Source organism: Pan paniscus, chromosome 15 (assembly GCF_029289425.2).
Source record: "Pan paniscus chromosome 15, NHGRI_mPanPan1-v2.0_pri, whole genome shotgun sequence".
Classification (NCBI taxonomy): domain Eukaryota; kingdom Metazoa; phylum Chordata; class Mammalia; order Primates; family Hominidae; genus Pan; species Pan paniscus.
The window spans coordinates 41,095,947-41,114,746 of record NC_073264.2 but is presented as its reverse complement, the minus strand read 5'-3'; positions in this window follow the sequence as shown (position 1 = coordinate 41,114,746).

Here is an 18,800-nt window from a genome sequence, read left to right as displayed (position 1 = left end):
TCACACTAGTTCACCAGCAATGGATCCAAACCAAAAAGAAATCCCTGCTTTACCTGAAAAAGAATTCAGGAGGTTAGTTATTAAGCCCATCAGGAAGGCACCAGAATAAGGCATGCCCAATGCAAAGAATGATACAAGAAGTAAAGGGAGAAATATTCAAGGAAATAGATAGCATAAAGAAAAAACATTCAAATCTTCAGAAAACATCGGACACATTTACAGAAACACAAAATGCTCTGGAAAGTCTCAGCAACAGAATTGAACAAGTAGAAGAAAAAATTCAGAGCTTGAAGACAAGGTCTTTGAATTAATCCAATCCAGCATAGACAAAGGAAAAAGAATAAGAAAATATGAACAAAGCCTCCAAGGAGTCTGGAATTATGTTAAATGACCAAACCTAAGAATAATCAGTGTTCTGGGGAAGAAGAAAAATCTAAAAGCTTAAAAAACATACTTGGGGAAATAATCAAGGAAAACTTCCTTGGCCTTGCTAGAGACCTAGACATCCCAATACAAGAATCGCAAAGAATATCTGGGAAATTTATCACAAAAAGATCATCACCTAGGCACATTGTCATCAGCTTATCTAAAGTGAAGATGAAGGAAAGAATCTTAAGAGCTGTGAGACAAAAGCACAAGGTAATCTATAAAGGAAAACCTATCAGCTTCACAGCAGATTTCTCAGCAGAAACCCTTCAATTTAGAAGGGGTTGGGGACCTATCTTCAGCCTCCTCAAACAAAAGAATTATCAGTAAAGAATTTTGTATCTGATGAAACTAAGCATCATTCATAGATGAAGGAAAGATACAGTCTTTTTCAGACAAACAAATGCTGAGAGAATTCACCACTATTAAGCCACCACTACAAGAACTGCTAAAAGGAGCTCTAAATCTTGAAACAAATCTTGGAAACACATCAAAACAGAAGCTCTTTAAAACATAAATCACACAGTACCTATAAAACAAAAATACAAGTTAAAAAGCAAAACAAAAAGAAAAGAAAACAAAACAAAACCAAAGTACACAGGCAACAAATAACAGGATAAATGCAAGGGTACCTCAAACCTCAATACCCACATTAAATGTAGATGGTCTAAATACTCCACTTAAAAGACACAGAACTGCAGAACGGATAAGAACTCACCAACCAACTATCTGCTGCATTCAGGAGACTCGCCTAACACATAAGGACTCACATAAACTTAAAGTAAAGGGGTGGGAAAAAGGCATTTCATGCAAATCAACACCTAAAGCAAGCAGGGATAGCTATTCTTATATCAGACAAAACAAACTTTAAAGCAACAGCAGTTAAGAGACAAAGAGGGACATTATATAATGGTAAAAGGCCATGTCCAACCAGAAAATATCACAATCGTAAACATATATGCACCTAACACTGGAGCTCCCAGATTTATAAAACAATTACTAATAGGCCTAAGAAATTAGATAGACAGCAACACAATAATAGTAGGGGACTTCAATACTCCACTGACAGAACTGGACAGGTTAGCAACACAGAAAGTCAACAAAGAAACAATGGATTTAAACTATAACTTGGAACAAATGGACTTAACAGATATATACAGAACATTCCATCCAACAACTGCAGAATACACATTCTTTCAATGACACACGGAACTTTCTCCAAGGTAGACCATATGGTAGGTCATGAGTCTCAATAAATTTAAGAAAATTGAAATTATATCAAGAACGCTCTCAGACCACAGTGGAATAAAACTGGAAATCAACTCCAAAAGGAACCTTCAAAACCATGCAAATACATGGAAATTAAATAACTTGCTCCTGAATGAGCATTGCGTCAAAAATGATATCAAGATGGAAATTAAAACATTCTTCAAACTGGATGACAATAACGACACAACCTATCAAAACCTGTGGGATACGGCAAAGGCAGTACTAAGAGGAAAGTTCAAAGACCTAAACACCTACATCAAAAAGACTGAAAGAGCATGAATTGACATTCTAAGGTCACACCTCAAGGAACTAGAGAAACAAGAACAAACAAGAGAGCTTGGCTATTTATTTCCTTCTTCCAGCAGAAGAATGGAAATAACCAAGATCAGAGCAGAACTAAATGAAATTGAAACAAAAAAAATACAAAAGATAAACAGCTAGTTGATTGAAAAGATAAATAAAATTGATAGAACATTAGCAAGATTAACCAAGAAAAGAAGAGAGAAAATGCAAATAATCTCATTAAGAAATGAAACAAGAGGTATTACAACAAACACCACTGAAATACAAAAGATCATTCAAGGCTACTATGAACACCTTTATGCACATAAACTAGAACACCTAGAAGAGATGGATAAATTCCTGGAAAAATAACAACCCTACTAGCTTAAATCAGGAAGAATTACATACCCTGAACAGACCAGTAAAAAGCAGCAAGACTAAAATGGTAATTAAACAATTTCAACAAAAAAATGTCCAGGACCAGGCAAATTCACAGCAGAATTCTACCAGACATTCAAAGAATTGGTGCCAATCCTTTTGACACTATTCGACAGGTAGAGACAGAAGGAATCCTCCCTAATTCATGCTATGAAGCCAGCATCACCCTAATACCAAATCCAGGAAAGGATACAACCAAAAGAGAAAACTACAGACCAATATCCATGATGAACATAGATGCTAAAATCCTTAACAAAATACTAGCTAACCAAATCCAACAACATATCAAAAAGATAATCCAGCATGATCAAGTGGGTTTCATACCAGGAATGCAGGGATGGTTTAAAATATGCAAGACAATAAATGTGATACACCAAATAAACAGAAATTAAAACAAAAATTACATGATCATCTCAATAGATGCAGAAAAAGCATTTGACAAAATCCAGCATCCCGTTATGATTAAAACTCTCAGCAAAATTGGCATACAAGGGACATACCTCAATGTACTCAAAGCCATCTATGACAAACCCACAGCCAACATAATACTGAATGGGAAAAAGCTGAAAGCATTCCCGCTGAGAAAGGGATCAAGACAACGATGCCCACTCTCACCACTCCTCTGCAACATAGTACTGGAAGTCCTAGCCAGAGCTAGGACAAGAGAAAGAAAGAAAGGGCATCCAAATCGGTAAAGAGGAAGTCAAACGGTCACTGTTTGTGGATGATATGATTGTTTACCTTGAAAACCCTAAAGCTTCCTCCATAAAGTTCCTAGAACTGATAAAAGAATTCAGCAAAGTTTCCAGATACAAGATTAATGTACACAAATCAGTAGCTCTTCTATACACTAACAGCAACAAAGCAGAAAATCAAATCAAGTAATCAGCCCCTTTTACAATAGCTGCAAAAAAATAAAATAAAATACTTAGGAATACACTGAACAAAGGAGTCAAAAGACCTCTACAAGGAAAACTACAAAACACTGCTGAAATAAATCACAGACAAAGAATCGCTTGAACCTGGGAGGTGGAGGCTGCAGTGAGCAGAGATCGCGCAACTGCACTCCAGCCTGCGAAATGAGAGTAAAACTCCATCTCCGTGATCTCGGCTCACTACAACCTCCACCTCCCAGCAGCCTGCCTTGGCCTCCCAAAGTGCCGAGATTGCAGCCTCTGCCCGGCCGCCACCCCGTCTGGGAAGTGAGGAGCATCTCTGCCTGGCCGCCCATCGTCTGGGATGTGAGGAGCCCCTCTGCCTGGCTGCCTAGTCTGGAAAGTGAGGAGCGTCTCTGCCCGGCCGCCATCCCATCTAGGAAATGAGGAGCGCCTCTTCCCGGCCGCCATCCCATCTGGGAAGTGAGGAGCATCTCTGCCCGGCTGCCCATCGTCTGAGATGTGGGGAGCACCTCTGCCCTGCCGCCCCGTCCGGGATGTGAGGAGCGTCTCTGCCCGGCTCCCCATCTGAGAAGTGAGGAGACCCTCTGCCTGGCAACCGCTCCGTCTGAGAAGTGAGGAGCCCCTCCACCCAGCAGCCACCCCGTCTGGGAAGTGAGGAGCGTCTCTGCCTGGCAGCTGCCCCGTCCGGGAGGGAGGTGGGGGGATCAGTCCCCCGCCCGGCCAGCCACCCCATCCGGGAGGTGAGGGGTGCCTCTGCCCGGCCGCCCCTACTGGGAAGTGAGGAGCCCCTCTGCCCAGCCAGCCGCCCCGTCCGGGAGGGAGGTGGGGGGGTCAGCCCCCTGCCTGGCCAGCCGCCCCGTCTGGGAGGTGAGGGGCGCCTCTGCCCAGCCACCCCTACTGGGAAGTGAGGAGCCCGTCTGCCCGGCCAGCCACCCCGTCCGGGAGGGAGGTGGGGGGGTCAGCCCCTCGCCCGGCCAGCCACCCCGTCCGGGAGGTGAGGGGCGCTTCTGCCCGGCCACCCCTACTGGGAAGTGAGGAGCCCCTCTGCCCGGCCAGCCACCCTGTCCGGGAGGGAGGTGGGGGGGTCAGCCCCCCGCCCTGCCAGCCGCCCCGTCCGGGAGGTGAGGGGCGCCTCTGCCTGGCCGCCACTACTGGGAAGTGAGGAGCCCCTCTGCCCAGCCAGCCGCCCCGTCTGGGAGGGAGGTGGGGGGGTCAGCCCCCCGCCTGGCCAGCCACCCCGTCCGGGAGGTGAGGGGCGCCTCTGCCCGGCTGCCCCTACTGGGAAGTGAGGAGCCCCTCTGCCCGGCCAGCCGCCCCATCCGAGAGGGAGGTGGGGGGGTCAGCCCCCTGCCCGGCCAGCCGCCCCACCCGGGAAGTGAGGGGCGCCTCTCCCTGGCTGCCCCTACTGGGAAGTGAGGAGCCCCTCTGCCCAGCCAGCCGCCCCGTCTGGGAGGGAGGTGGGGGGGTCAGCCCCCCGCCTGGCCAGCCGCCCCGTCCAGGAGGGAGGTGGGGGGTCAGCCCCCCACCCGGCCAGCCGCGCCGTCCGGGAGGGAGGTGGGGGGGTCAGTCGCCCGCCCGGCCAGCTGCCCCGTCTGGGAGGTGAGGGGCGCCTCTGCCCAGCCACCCCTACTGGGAAGTGAGGAGCCCCTCTGCCCAGCCAGCTGCCCCGTCCGGGAGGGAGGTGGGGGGGTCAGCCCCCCGCCTGGCCAGCCGCCCCGTCCGGGAGGGAGGTGGGGGGTCAGCCCCCCAACCGGCCAGCCGCGCCGTCCGGGAGGGAGGTGGGGGGGTCAGTCGCCCACCCGGCCAGCTGCCCCATCTGGGAGGTGAGGGGCGCCTCTGCCTGGCCGCCCCTACTGGGAAGTGAGGAGCCCCTCTGCCCGGCCACCACCCCGTCTGGGAGGTGTACCCAACAGCTCATTGAGAACGGACCATGATGACAATGGCGGTTTTGTGGAATAGAAAGGGGGGAAAGGTGGGGAAAAGATTGAGAAATCGGATGGTTGCCCTGTCTGTGTAGAAAGAGGTAGACATGAGAGACTTTTCATTTTGTTCTGTACTAAGAAAAATTCTTCTGCCTTGGGATCCTGTAGATCTGTGACCTTACCCCCAACCCTGTGCTCTCTGAAACATGTGCTGTATCCACTCAGGGTTGAATGGATTAAGGGTGGTGCAAGATGTGCTTTGTTAAACAGATGCTTGAAGGCAGCATGGTCCTTAAGAGTCATCACCACTCCCTAATCTCAAGTACCCAGGGACACAAACACTGCGGAAGGCCGCAGGGTCCTCTGCCTAGGAAAGCCAGAGACCTTTGTTCACTTGTTTATCTGCTGACCTTCCCTCCACTATTGTCCTGTGACCCTGCCAAATCCCCCTCTGCGAGAAACACCCAAGAATGATCAATAATTAAAAAAAAAAGCGAAAAAAATAAATAAATAAATAAATAAATCACAGACGACACAAACAAATGGAAACACATCCCCATGCTCATGGATGGATAGAATCAATATTGTGAAAATGACCATACTGCCAAAAGCAACCTAAAAATTCAACGCAATCTCCATCAAAATACCACCATCATTCTTCACAGAATCAGAAAAAACAATTCTAAAATTCATATGAAACCAAAAAATACCCCACAAAGTCAAAGCAAGACTTAGCAAAAAGAACAAATCTAGAGGCATCACACTACCTGATTTCAAACTATACTATAAGGCCATAGTCACCAAAACAGCATGGTACTGGTATAAAAATACACACATAGACCAATGAAACAGAATAGAGAACCCAGAAATAAAACCAAATATTTACAATGAACTTTGGGACTTGAGGAGAAGGGTTGGGGTGGGGAGGGCCCAAATAAAAGACTCCAAATAGGGTGCAGTATATACTGCTCGGGTGATGGGTGCACCAAAATGTCACAAATCACCACTGAAGAACTTACTCATGTAACCAAATACTACCTGTACCCCAATAACTTATGAAAAAATAAAAGAAGCATATATGTGTTTGTTTTTTATGTATTTTAATTTTTCACACTTTAATAGAAAAACATCTTTAAGACTGTCCACTTCTATATTCCAGAAATTGTGTTTCCTTAATAATAATGTTTCTACATTCCACTCTGCTCCCTGGTTTGTTCCCTCAATATTTTTTTCATGAATATTGCAGTGGATTTCTTCTTAATTGATCTTAATGATCTTTACCACACTTCTTCATTTAAGATAATTGCCATTAAAATAGCATTTCCTAAGTCATTTTCCACAGAAGTTTCCAAAAATAAGTGTGATAAACATCAAGTTAACAAAACAGCAAAAAAGTTATGTTCTCTGCAGCCCTTCTCAGAGCCTTTAATATGCCAATCTTCTCTATGAATTTCTGAGAGAGGAAACAAAATAGAAAAATGTTTGTGATTCATCACATAAACAGACCTAAAGACAAAAAACACTTGATTATCTCAATAGATGCAGAAAAATCTTTCAATAAAATTCAATACCCCTTCATGTTAAAAACTCTCAATATACTAGGTATTAAAGGAACATGCTTCCAAATAATAAGATTCATCTATGACAAACCCACAGCCAATATCATATTGAATGGCCAAAAGCTGGAAGCATTCCTTTTGAAAACTGGCACAAGACAAGGATGACCTCTCTCACTGCTTCTAGTCAACACAGTATTGGAAGTCCTGAGAAAAAAATAAAGGGCACCCAGATAAGAAGAGAGGAAGTCAAACTATCCTTATTTACAAACAACATGATCCTGTATCTAGACAATTTAAACAACATGATCCTGTATCTAGAAAACTCCATAGTCTTGGCCCAAAAACTCCTTCAGCTGATAACGACTTCAGCACAATTTCAGGGTACAAAATCAACATATAAAAATCACTAGCATTCTGACATACCAACAACAGTCAAGCTTAAAGCCAACTCAGGAACGTAATCCCATTCACAATTGCCACAAAAAGAATAAAATATTTAGAAATACAGCTAACCAGGGAGGTAAAAGATGTCTACAATGAAAACTACAGAAGAATGCTCAAAGGAATCAGAGGTGATACAAACAAATAGAAAAACATTCCATGCTTATGGATAGGAAGAATTAACATCGTTAAAATGGTCATACTGCCCAAAGCAACTTATAGATTCAATGCTATTCCTATCAAACTAACAATGACATACTTAAAGAACTAGAAACAACTATTTTAAAATTCATATAGAAACACAAAAGAGGCTGGGTGTGGTGGCTCACGCCTGTAATCCCAGCACATTGGGAGGCTGAGGTGGGCAGATCACTTGAGGTCAGGAGTTCAAGACCAGCCTGGCCAAATGGAGAAGCCCCATCTCTACTAAATATACAAAAATTAGCTGAGTATTGTGGTACACGTCTATAATCCCACCTACTCAGGAGGCTGAGGCAGGAAAATTGCTTGAACCTGGGAGGCAGGAAGTTGCAAGTGAGCTGAGATCACGCCACTGCACTCTAGCCTGGGTGACAGAGCAGGACTTCATCTGCTCTGTCAAAAAAAGCTATTAAGAAATCATAAGGAAAAGAAAATATGTTTATTATTTATTAGGTGGAAGTAGATCATCACGAAGGTCTTCATCTGCATCTGCTCCAGTGATGGGCACACCAAAATCTCACAAATCACCACTAAAGAACTTACTCATGTAACCAAACACCACCTGTACCCCAGTAACTTATGGAAAAAAATTTAAAAATGCTGCACCAAAAAGAACGTGTTGAATGCAAATACAATCATATCTCCTTCCTGATTAAAAATCTTCAATTGTTAATGATAGTTCAATAATGATAGTTCATCAGTAAGAGTAGCAGGGATCAGAAAACAATGGCCCATGATGGACCAAATCACACCTGCAGTTTGTCTTAGTTCAGTCTTCAGACTATGAATTGTTTTTATATGTTTTAATGTTGTAAAAAATCAAAAGAAGAACACTACTATTTCATGACATGTAGACATTATATAAAATTTGAATTACAGTGTCCATAAAATAAAGTTGTAGTGGAATATACCCATGCTCCATTCACATGGTTCATGTCTGCTTCCATGCTACAACGACAGAGTTGAGTCATTGTGACAGACTCAAATTTGGTTTATTTGTAAACCAAAATGTCAGTTTACTAGTAATGGGAGATATTAAAGTGTATGGCCCACAAAGCCCAAAATGTTTACTACATAGAAAAAAATAAAAATAAAAATAAAAAATTTACTACCGGGCTTATTGTAGAAAAAGCATGCCAACCCATATGCTATAGAACAAGATCTAACTCCCTTACCAAACAAAAGAAAGCCTATTAAAATCTATCCCATGCCTAGCTATCCAGGCCAATCTCCCGTATCTCCCACCTGTGTTTAAAAAACAACAACAAAAAACCTGTTTGAAGTTGCACTATCTCACGTGCAAATTACGTAAACCAGTTTTTAACAAATTTGCAAAACAAAAATTTTTAAGAGATACTGGATATTCAAAGAAAATTAGAGACTTTTTTTTTCTGTAATAACAACAAAAACATCTTAATTCCATTTCAAAAGAGATTTTTCATGGCTTACCAACCTCAAAAGCACTGTATTTTGGCTTTTCTCAAAGAAACCACTTCACCAGATGTTTGAGGTTTTTTGTGTACACATTTGTGCCTTTGGAGATAAATTTATTGACTGCATTTACTGGAAAACAGCCCTTTCACAAAGGGAATGTAAATTTTATGCTGAAAAAATTATCACACATATTTTTCTCTGAGGAATTTTAGTACTAAATTAATTCTTTATTGATTAAAGTAGCAAAGCTTTTTTGGCATAGTTTCTAAATATCCCTTACCTAAAAGACCATTTTGATAAAGCCAAAATATAAAACTTAGGCCAAACAACCACTACCACAATGCCCCAAATTGTGCATAAGTGGATGGAAACCACTCAGTATTTCTGCATGACTATGCACGGCCTGCTCGCTTGGTATGCATTGCTCCACAGAGGCATTTTAAGACTCAAAGGCTCTTAGTCCAGTGATAGCCTCTCTGTGGCATGTTTTCCAGATCTTGGGAATGAGCAGGAATATTTACAGGCAAGTCATAGCATAACATGGCAATAAAAAAACATACTTAATGGAAAAATACCAAACACACATCTGGCATCTTCTAAACCTGTTTTCCTGACAGAAAACTCAAACACAGTAATTTTTAGTTAAAAATCAGACATTTAGAAACCCCAAATTTATAAACCAACATGTCATTTTACTAATAACAGGAGATACTAAAATGTCAAAATACTTCCCACATCTGAATTATACCTTCCCTAAACTAGGAAGTAGTACTCCCAGACGTTTGTTTGCATAAAGAGACCCAGAGAAGGATGCAAAGCACAAAAGTCCATTATTTCTTCTGAGAATTAAATATATGAAAAGACTTAGTAAACTAACTTGCCCTTAACTTAAAAACACATTGTTTGCCTTTCTCATATCATTGAGGCTTCTCATTTGCAAAATTATGGAAATGTAATTACAGAAGACAGAATTTTCAAAGAAAGTAGTGTGGCGCAGACCAGCTCCTAGAGGATGCTTAATAAGTAGTATATGTGGCTGTTTGGGGGTGGATATGTCCATCTTTCTCCAGACTGGACATCTGTCTATGCTCAATTTGTATGGCTATGGCATTCTTTTCACATGAGAGCTGGAGTTCCACAGCTCTCATAAGTGATAAAACACTTCTATGCTTGCTGTTTCATTTGTTCAACAAATGTATCTGAGTGCTTTCAATAAATACTAGTCTGAGTCATTGCTAAGACAGGCAAATTGTATTCCTTGTAAAATACACTTATCCAGACCTTAAAAAAAGACCACACATAAGTAGCAATATCCATATTATACCGAGGTCAAGCAAAAAAACAACAGTAAACTTTCAGGAAATCACCAGTGACTTTTTCCAGCAGCAGTCTCTGGTTCGACAGACAAGACGGAGTGCACAGTCCATCCCACCACTTGAAAGTACTTCTTCATTAGTGGTGATGGCAGGGGCAATGGAGCAGGCACAGTTAGATGCCAGCGCAATAATGAAAAACAATGAATCATCACTAGAACTTTGCATAGAAACATATTTTGCAATTAAACCGATTCTGTTAAGCAGAAAAGAACATCAGGATTAAGTTGCTGTGCTTTAGAATACATGCAAAATAGTCTTCCGTAATAAAATCACAAAACAGATAATACATTACAAAGAAGGTTTCTGCATAACAAAAATACTATGTATTCACATACTAACAGCTCATTTATTTAGTTAATAAATACTTATTGGTTACTATCCTGCACAAGCATTCTTCAATGGACACAACAATTACACTGTAATTCCTTCTTTCAAGGAGTGATAGTCTAGAAAAATGTAGTGTGGCACAGTAGAGCTACAGTTAAAATTTGTTGCTATCAGGAAGAAATGGAAATGAGAGTATCGGAGGAAAAAAAGAATGAAAGTAAAAGGGTATAAAGAGTATGCATATTATTTCATGCAAACTTGAGAAGTCTCAAGACTTAGAACTAAAATGACAGGCAGAGAGGAAGAGAGAAAGGGAATTACTCTTTCCATTTACTATTCTCATATCACTTTCTCGTATTTGTTAATCCTCCACAGAGAACCTGGACAAATTTTATCCATCTACATTTCCTTTGGACAGGCAATATGATTTCTAGCAGTACAGTCAAATATAATAAAATATTCACCAACAAAGACAACAATCAATTTATCATAAAGAGATTTTACTTTTATCTGTAAAGCATTACAGTAAAATGAATTCAATGAGAACGCATGGCCACCAAGAGAATAGACTGATTCACTTCAGCTTAAATCCATCAGTTGCACATTTTTGCTCTAATATTTAAAAAGAGGTTTTCTTGTTTATTCTATTTATAACAGCAAAGTACATTTTCCAAAATTCTGAATATTGTCAGAAAACAGACCCATGGAAACCTAACACCGTCACATTGCATGGGACAGTGGTCCCATAAGATTATTGCAGAGCTGAAAAATCCCTATCACTTAGTGACACTGTAGCCATTGTAATGTCATAGATGTAACACATTATTTGCCTTTGTGGTGATGCTAGTGTAAACAAGTAGACTGCACTGCCAGTCACTACAAATATAGCACATACAATTAGGTACAGTACAAACTACTTGATAATAATAAAAATCTATCTTATTTATATATTTACTACACTTTTATCATTATTTTAGAGTGTATTCCTTCTACCTATAAAAAAAAGTTAATCAAAAAACAGCCTCAGGCAAGTTCCTCAGGAAGTATTCCAGAAGAAGGCATTGTTATCATAGGAGATGACAGCTCCATGCATGTTATTATCCCTGACGAGCTTCCAGGGGAACAAGAGATGGAGGCAGAAAACAGTAATATTGATGATCCTAACCCCTATGTAAGCTCCAGCTAATGTGTATCTTTGTATCTTAGTTTTCAATAAAAAAGTTTAAAAAGTAAAAAATTTAAAAACAGAGAAAAGCTTATAAAATATAAAGAAAATATTTTTGTACAGCTGTACAATGTGTGTGTTTTAAGCTTATTATGACAAAAGAGTCAAAAAATTTTTAAAAAGTTACAGTAAGCTAAGGTTAATTTTTTACCAAAGAAAAATACTTTTAATAAATTTAGTGTAGCCTAATTGTACAGTGTTTATAAAGTGCACAGTCAAGTACTTATGCCCTAGGCCTTCACATCAACTCCCCACTCACTCACTGACATACCCAGAGCAATTCCCAGTCCTGCAAGCTCCATTCATGGTAAGCACTCTATACAGGTGTGCCATTTTTATCTCTTATATTGTATTTTTACTGTACCTTTTCTATGTTTAGCTACACAAATAACCATTTTGTTACAACTGCAGAAGATGTAGGAGATGTTGGGATCCAAGGAGCCCCAATCAGTGCCATCTCTTTCTGATGAGTTCTGAAGCAATTAAAAAATAAGAAAAGTATATGAGGCAAGCTCAAGTCCAAAATGTCATCCTTGTCACTGATAAATACAGCAGAGAGCTACTTCAAGATTAAACATTGCATCTAGAGTTGCTCTATTGCACAGATACTCTTTCCACTGATGGAAAGCACCACCAAGGGTGGTGCTGTAGGGGGAGAGAGATGTTTAAAATGGCAAATGTTTAAAATTGAGCATTTGGATCTGGTGAATTTTGAAATCATCCCACTGAAGATACTTTCCTTCCAAGCTCAATAAACAAGCTAACAGATATTTTGTAACCCAAATGCTTTCCTCAGTGCCATCCTCACTCTGTCAATGGTATCTAGCTAGAGATGGAAGAATATTATCTGTGAAGTACATAGTCATAGGTATTTCATGGTCCATTAGCTAAACTCTATTCTGGCTGTTGTGGAGTGCTTAAATGGCTTTAGAAATCTCTATGGAGATACAGTATATTTTAAAGAAGTAATCAAGCATGCAAATTCTAGCATTCCATTTCAAAGTCTAAGTCAAAATTCTATAACACTATTACTGGTTTAATTGCTAAGTTGTTTTGTTGGCCATGGGGTTCAGGTAGAACAATCTTTATAGTTCCCTGAAAGATAGAGTGAATTCTAATTAAGGTAACTTGATATTAAAAATAGATACAGTCATGTCATTGATTAACAATAGGTATACCTCCTGAGGAATGTGTCATTAGGTGATTTCATTGTTGTGAAACATCAGAGTGTATTCATACAAGCCTAGACAGTATAACCTACTACACACCTAGGCTGTAAGGTTTAGCCTATTGCTCCTAGACTATAAACCTGTACAGTATGTTACTATACTGGCTCACTGTCCAAACCACCCAAAGTCAGGTCACAGGACCACTGTTTAAGAATTCCACTTGTCACAAATTCCCTTATTAAGAAGTATGTAAAAGAGAGAAAGTTATAAATTTTTCCTATTATAAATTTCAGATATTCTGAAATAGAAGCGAGTTATGCAAATGTTTAAAAGATACTTGATGGAATAGCAATTAATAGGAATACCTACTCTTTTTTTAAAACATTTTTGACGAATTGAGCCTTATATCATAGTACAGTTCTGAATTCAATGGATCTTTAAGAAAAACTTAATAAGGTGACTACTAAATTATTTAGTTGCACCAAAATAATTTTTTATTATAATTCCATGCTAGTCATCGATTTCTGACTTATGTCATTATCTCACAACGTTTCCAAGTCTTTTGGAAAGCGACAAGATAATGCTTTCTTATCAATAAAAATTCATTTCTGAATTTTTATAATGAATTGTTCTACATACATGAAGAAACTTAACCTCAATGAATTGGTAGATTCAACTCAGCACTAACTGAATTGGTAGACAACTTTCTGGGGGAAAATAAGACAATGTGGGAGTACTCAGGGGAAAAGAGGCAAGTTTGAAATGGGGAGATCTTAACCCTTTCAGGACAATATAGTCCTTCAACGGAGAGAGAAAAATTTGGCACCTCTTCAGATAAAAATTCTCTAGCATGCAGTCTAATACAGATGTGCTCCAAAAACGATACACATAATACTAGAAATTTCCTATTCGTGAATGGTGGGCACTCATTGACTAACAGTGAATTGCCATTATTACTGCTCAGTGGAAACACATTTCAACAGTTTAACAAGTTCTTCAGTTAATTAACTCTCCAATCATTTAACATAGTACCAGCTGCCAAAGCAGGCTCACGGTTGAGTAAACCATGAAGCTCATTCACTTTCACACAACAATGAGCTGCTAAGGCTCTCTTATATGATCATAAGTAATGTCATTCATACATCTATGCAATTATGAAAACCAGAAAACCACAGAGCAGGGTGACCCAGAAATGCCAGTTCCTCTGAGAGAAATTCAAAGCAACTTCTGATGTCACTCTATCACCCTTATTTTCTGTTTTTTTTAACCTTTTTTTTTTCCTTATCATACTTTCATTGCCATTCTTTTCCCTCCACTTTGTTTTCTTCTCCCTCTTACCCATTCTCTATATCTGTCAAGGATTCCGGAGGCATCGACTTCTGTAAGAGGAAAAAACTAACAGTGTCAACATCTCCTTCACTATAATAGGGAAAAAATGATGGTCTAAAAGAGGGCCTGTGAAACCCTTCCAAAAAGGGAGGATATGGAAAAAGACACTCAGAGGGGCAGAAGAAGAAACTGGGTGCATGGGTGGGACCTGCTCTCCACTTCTACCAGCAGTGCCGACCGGACTGGGGGAAACCAGGAAGAATTTCCAGGTCACTGATCCATAAAGAGCCCCAGCCTGCTGCATATCAAAATAAATATGGTCTAAGTATTTTATTAGCAGTGTCCCCCTGCTTCAAACAGGCAAAATCACACACTCTGGGCCCCAAAATCCCCTGCGTGGCTCTGGCTCCCTCTGCTAAAGACAGAAGAGTAGCACAGTGTTCCTGGTGTCAGCGTCAGCTCACCAAGCAAAACGTTCACATGGTATTTAAAAGTCAGGAAAATGTTCAGAATCACTGCATCTTTTACACGTTTTCAACAAACGGAGCCTTATATCATAGTACAGTTTTAGATTCAATGCATCTTTAAGAAAGCTTAGTAGAGTTACTTCTAAATTATTTAGTTACACTGATATAATTTTAATATAATTTCATGCTGGCCATTGATTTGTGACTTATTATCTAACAATGTTTCAAAGACTCTTGAAACAACTAGAAGGTAAGAGATGTCTTTAACAATAGTGTGTGTGTGTATATAAATATATAAGCAAATTTATTTGTACTTTAAGAATTCTTACCTTTCTATGCGTATCAGGAGCTGCATAAACAGTGATTGTAGCATAAAAGTATAAAAAATAAATCTTTTAAAACTTTTTTGAAATCTTCACCTTATACTACACTACTTAAAAGATATACAACATTCTTGAAGAAATGCGTATTTCACATCTTTTTTCCTGAACGTTTGTGTTTTTCAATTATATTGAAATTATTTTATAGCAGAATCTAGGACATTCCGACTTTGCATATATCCCTTAAGTTCCATACGGAAGCATGAAAATTGTCCCTCTTTGAAGGACATGAAGCCTCCCTCAGACCTTAATATATCAAAGGCAACCAGTATGAACCAAGCTTAGAGATTCCTCTCAGATGTTCTGCACTGTATTCGATTTTTGGAAATTCTGGATATGTGGACAGAAGTCCCAAAATATAATTGATATTTACTTTCTTATATCCTTCAAAAGTGGGAATTTAACTTCTGAATTAATTTGATTTAGAAACCTTGAATGCTGTGATAATTCTTAATGAATTATGAGTAAACTTTATAGACCTCATTTCAAAGATAATCATCAATACTAAAGAAGTTGTTAAATGCTTCCTTGTCATAAAAATTATATAGTCAATCATCTGTGTCCTGAGGTTTAACTCAATTTAGACTATTAAACATTTCATATGGTTTCTAATTATAAAGGTATCAGTCATACCAAAGGATAAAGTTAGCAGTTCATACGATGCCTATAGTATCATTTTTTGGCATACAAGTGTTGACAGATTAATCGAACAATCTGAATTTAGTGGAGTCCAAACATGGAATGGCTTTATTGTCTTCAATAACAAAACCTTTGAATCTCCATTTCCATCTCTTAAAAAAATCTGACCCAGAATCTAAGATGCTTTCTGGATATTTCGAGCTACTGAAGTTCCCAACCTTGCCCAAACTTAAAACTTCAATTTCATACCCAAGAAACACTCCTCTAACCTAACTTAGGCTCCCTGTGCTTCTTCCCACTTCCCTTTTCTTGTTCTAGCTTTTCCTTTGTTGAAGCAGAAAGTAGAGCTTAGAGAAAAGTGCCAAAAACATCGTTTACCTTCCTTGTGCAGTTACAGTCTTCCCTTAGCCAAAGACAATCTCTGTATGGTGTGCGTAGAAAGGCTCGTGTTGTGTTGTTTTTTTTAAAGACACCACAGGTGAGGTCCATTGGATGCCCCCTTGAGGCAGCCTCTCCGTGCTACAGGTGTACCTTCTGATGTGGTACACCTGCTCTGGCTCAGGACTTCAGTCCCTGCTTCAAATGCAGGGACTGCTTGATCACCAATGATCAAGCACACCTGGCTCCCTTGCACCGGTAGCCCAGTGTAAAATTCCACCTCCCTGTTCCCTAAACAATGGATGATGCACAAGCTCCTCACTTCTCGTCTCTCTGCCTTGTGGTTACTCTCAGTTTGCCCCACAAAGTTTGCTTACATCATTGTGGAGCAGGTTGGCAAGGCTGCTATGGGAACAGACATCTAATACAGGCTTGAGATACCAATATCATCCTCTTCCAAGCATGCCAGTTCCTATGAGGGATTCTCTTAGACCCCATTTCCTTGCTTTATGAGGGGAGGACTATGAGGGGGTAAAACCATAACTCAAAGCCACAGTGAACATCCTCGAATTCCTTAACTTTTTCTTATACCCACTGGGAGTAACGATCAGACTAGCAGGTTTAATTTGACTATCTCTTTTCATTTAATTTGTTTTGTTTTTAATTTTTTATACCTTTAAAATTGATTTTTGTTTATGCTATCATACAGATAGAATACAAAGGGAAGGTGTATTCGTCCATTTTCATACTACAATGAATAAATACCCAAGACTGGGTAATTTATAAAGAAAAGGAGATTTAATGTACTCACAGTTCCACATGGCTGGGGCACATCTTACATGGGAGCAGGCAAGAGAGCATGTGCAGGGGAACTGCCCTTATAAAACCATCAGATCTCATGAGACTTATGTACTATCATGAGAACAGCACAGGAAAAACCTGCCCCCATGGTTCAATTACCTCCCACCAGGTCCCTCCCATGACACATGGGGATTATAAGTACTAAAATTCAAGATGAGATTTGGGTGAAGGCATAGCCAAACCATATCAGAGGGATCCCACAGCTCAGTGATGGCTCTCTGCAGAATATGAAATCATTCATTAGTTTTGTTTTGAAGTTTTAGCAAAAATTCCAAAACAGGAGAAGTCTCATTCCCCATCCTGTTACCCACTGTTAACCAAAATTTGAGGAGTATAATAAATTTTTCAGGCTGTACTTATCCCACAATTACTACTTTCCTTTATAAGGCCAGAGAGATTTATAAAACAATTTCATCAGTGCATTGAAAAAGACATTTCTAGAAGCCATTGGCAGTTAGGAGTCGCTTCTGTTAAGAGCCACACTTTAATCTTTTCCATTTTATTCAAGGCTGTGAAAGCCAACAGAAATAATTTTGTGACTGTAGAATTGGCCTCCTCTTTGAAAGGACAAACATGAAATCAAATATAGGAACTCATTTTTGAGAAATGTTTGTAACTCCTTTTTTCCTTTAGTCATCTTCTTCTGCACTCACTGCGATTATTTCAAACCTTTACTCTACCTCTTAAGTTCAATTTTAAGTTTTTTCTCATTCCTTGCAGCTTCTAAGCTGTTTATTAGATAGTAAGGGTGTTGTTTTGGTTCTCAATTTGTTTTCTTATTCCAGTCATCCCCCTTTTTATCCCACTCTTCTCTTAAATCATCTCATCTTTGAGTCTTGTTTTAACAAATTTATGTTTTCAGTAAGTTTCTCTACAGAGTAAATTTTAAAAATATATGCTTTCTGGATAATGTTTTCTTTTATACTGGGTTCATTCTCACTTTGTATATCAGGCTTCTTCCCTCTTTTCCCCTTGGTATGTGTGCATAGGTTTTTGTGTGTTTGGTTTCAGTTGTTTCCTACAGTTATATTTTGATTTTGCCTAATGTGAGACGCTCTATCCAGACCTTGTGTTTGCCCTGACATTATGTGTGTGAGAATTGTTCTGATTTCCCTTCTACCAAATCTGGGACAGTGGGTCTTATAAGCTCTAACCACTTTTATACTGCCTAAGATCATGGGACTAGTAGAGGGGTTGTCTTGACCAAGACCAAGTGCACTTCTTGCTAGGAGACTCCAGGCTCTTGATCGCCCTGATATCTAGTACCCATGGGTTGCTCACTCCCCAGGCTTGGGCTTGTTATCCCTACTCAGCACAGCTGTCTAAAATTGCCCCTCTGAAGGGCAATTCTTGCCCCTTCAGAGGTACTGTGATGCCATATAGGGGCTTCCACTCTCTACATTTTTTTCTTAATTTCCCCCAGAAAGAACTTTGGTGTAACTATTTGGGATGTACCTTCCCTAAAACAAAAATTCCTTCCTCGTGCCTGAATTCTGGCTCTTCTCTTGTAGAATCTTCACCTCCATTACAACTCCTTCTCCCCCAGACTCTAGGACCAGTTGTATAAGGAGAGTGGAAAAAGAAGGATTCAAAAATACTATAAGAACTTGTAATGGGCTGGGTGCATTGTATATTATTATAGGTAATTTAATTTTCATTATACTCCAAATTTTTTACATAAGAAACTAGAAAATTTAAGGAGGTTTTCAAAGTTGTCACGACTCCGAGAAGCAGAATTCTATCCTAGTTCTAGCCAACCTCAAAGCTATGTTCTCTAC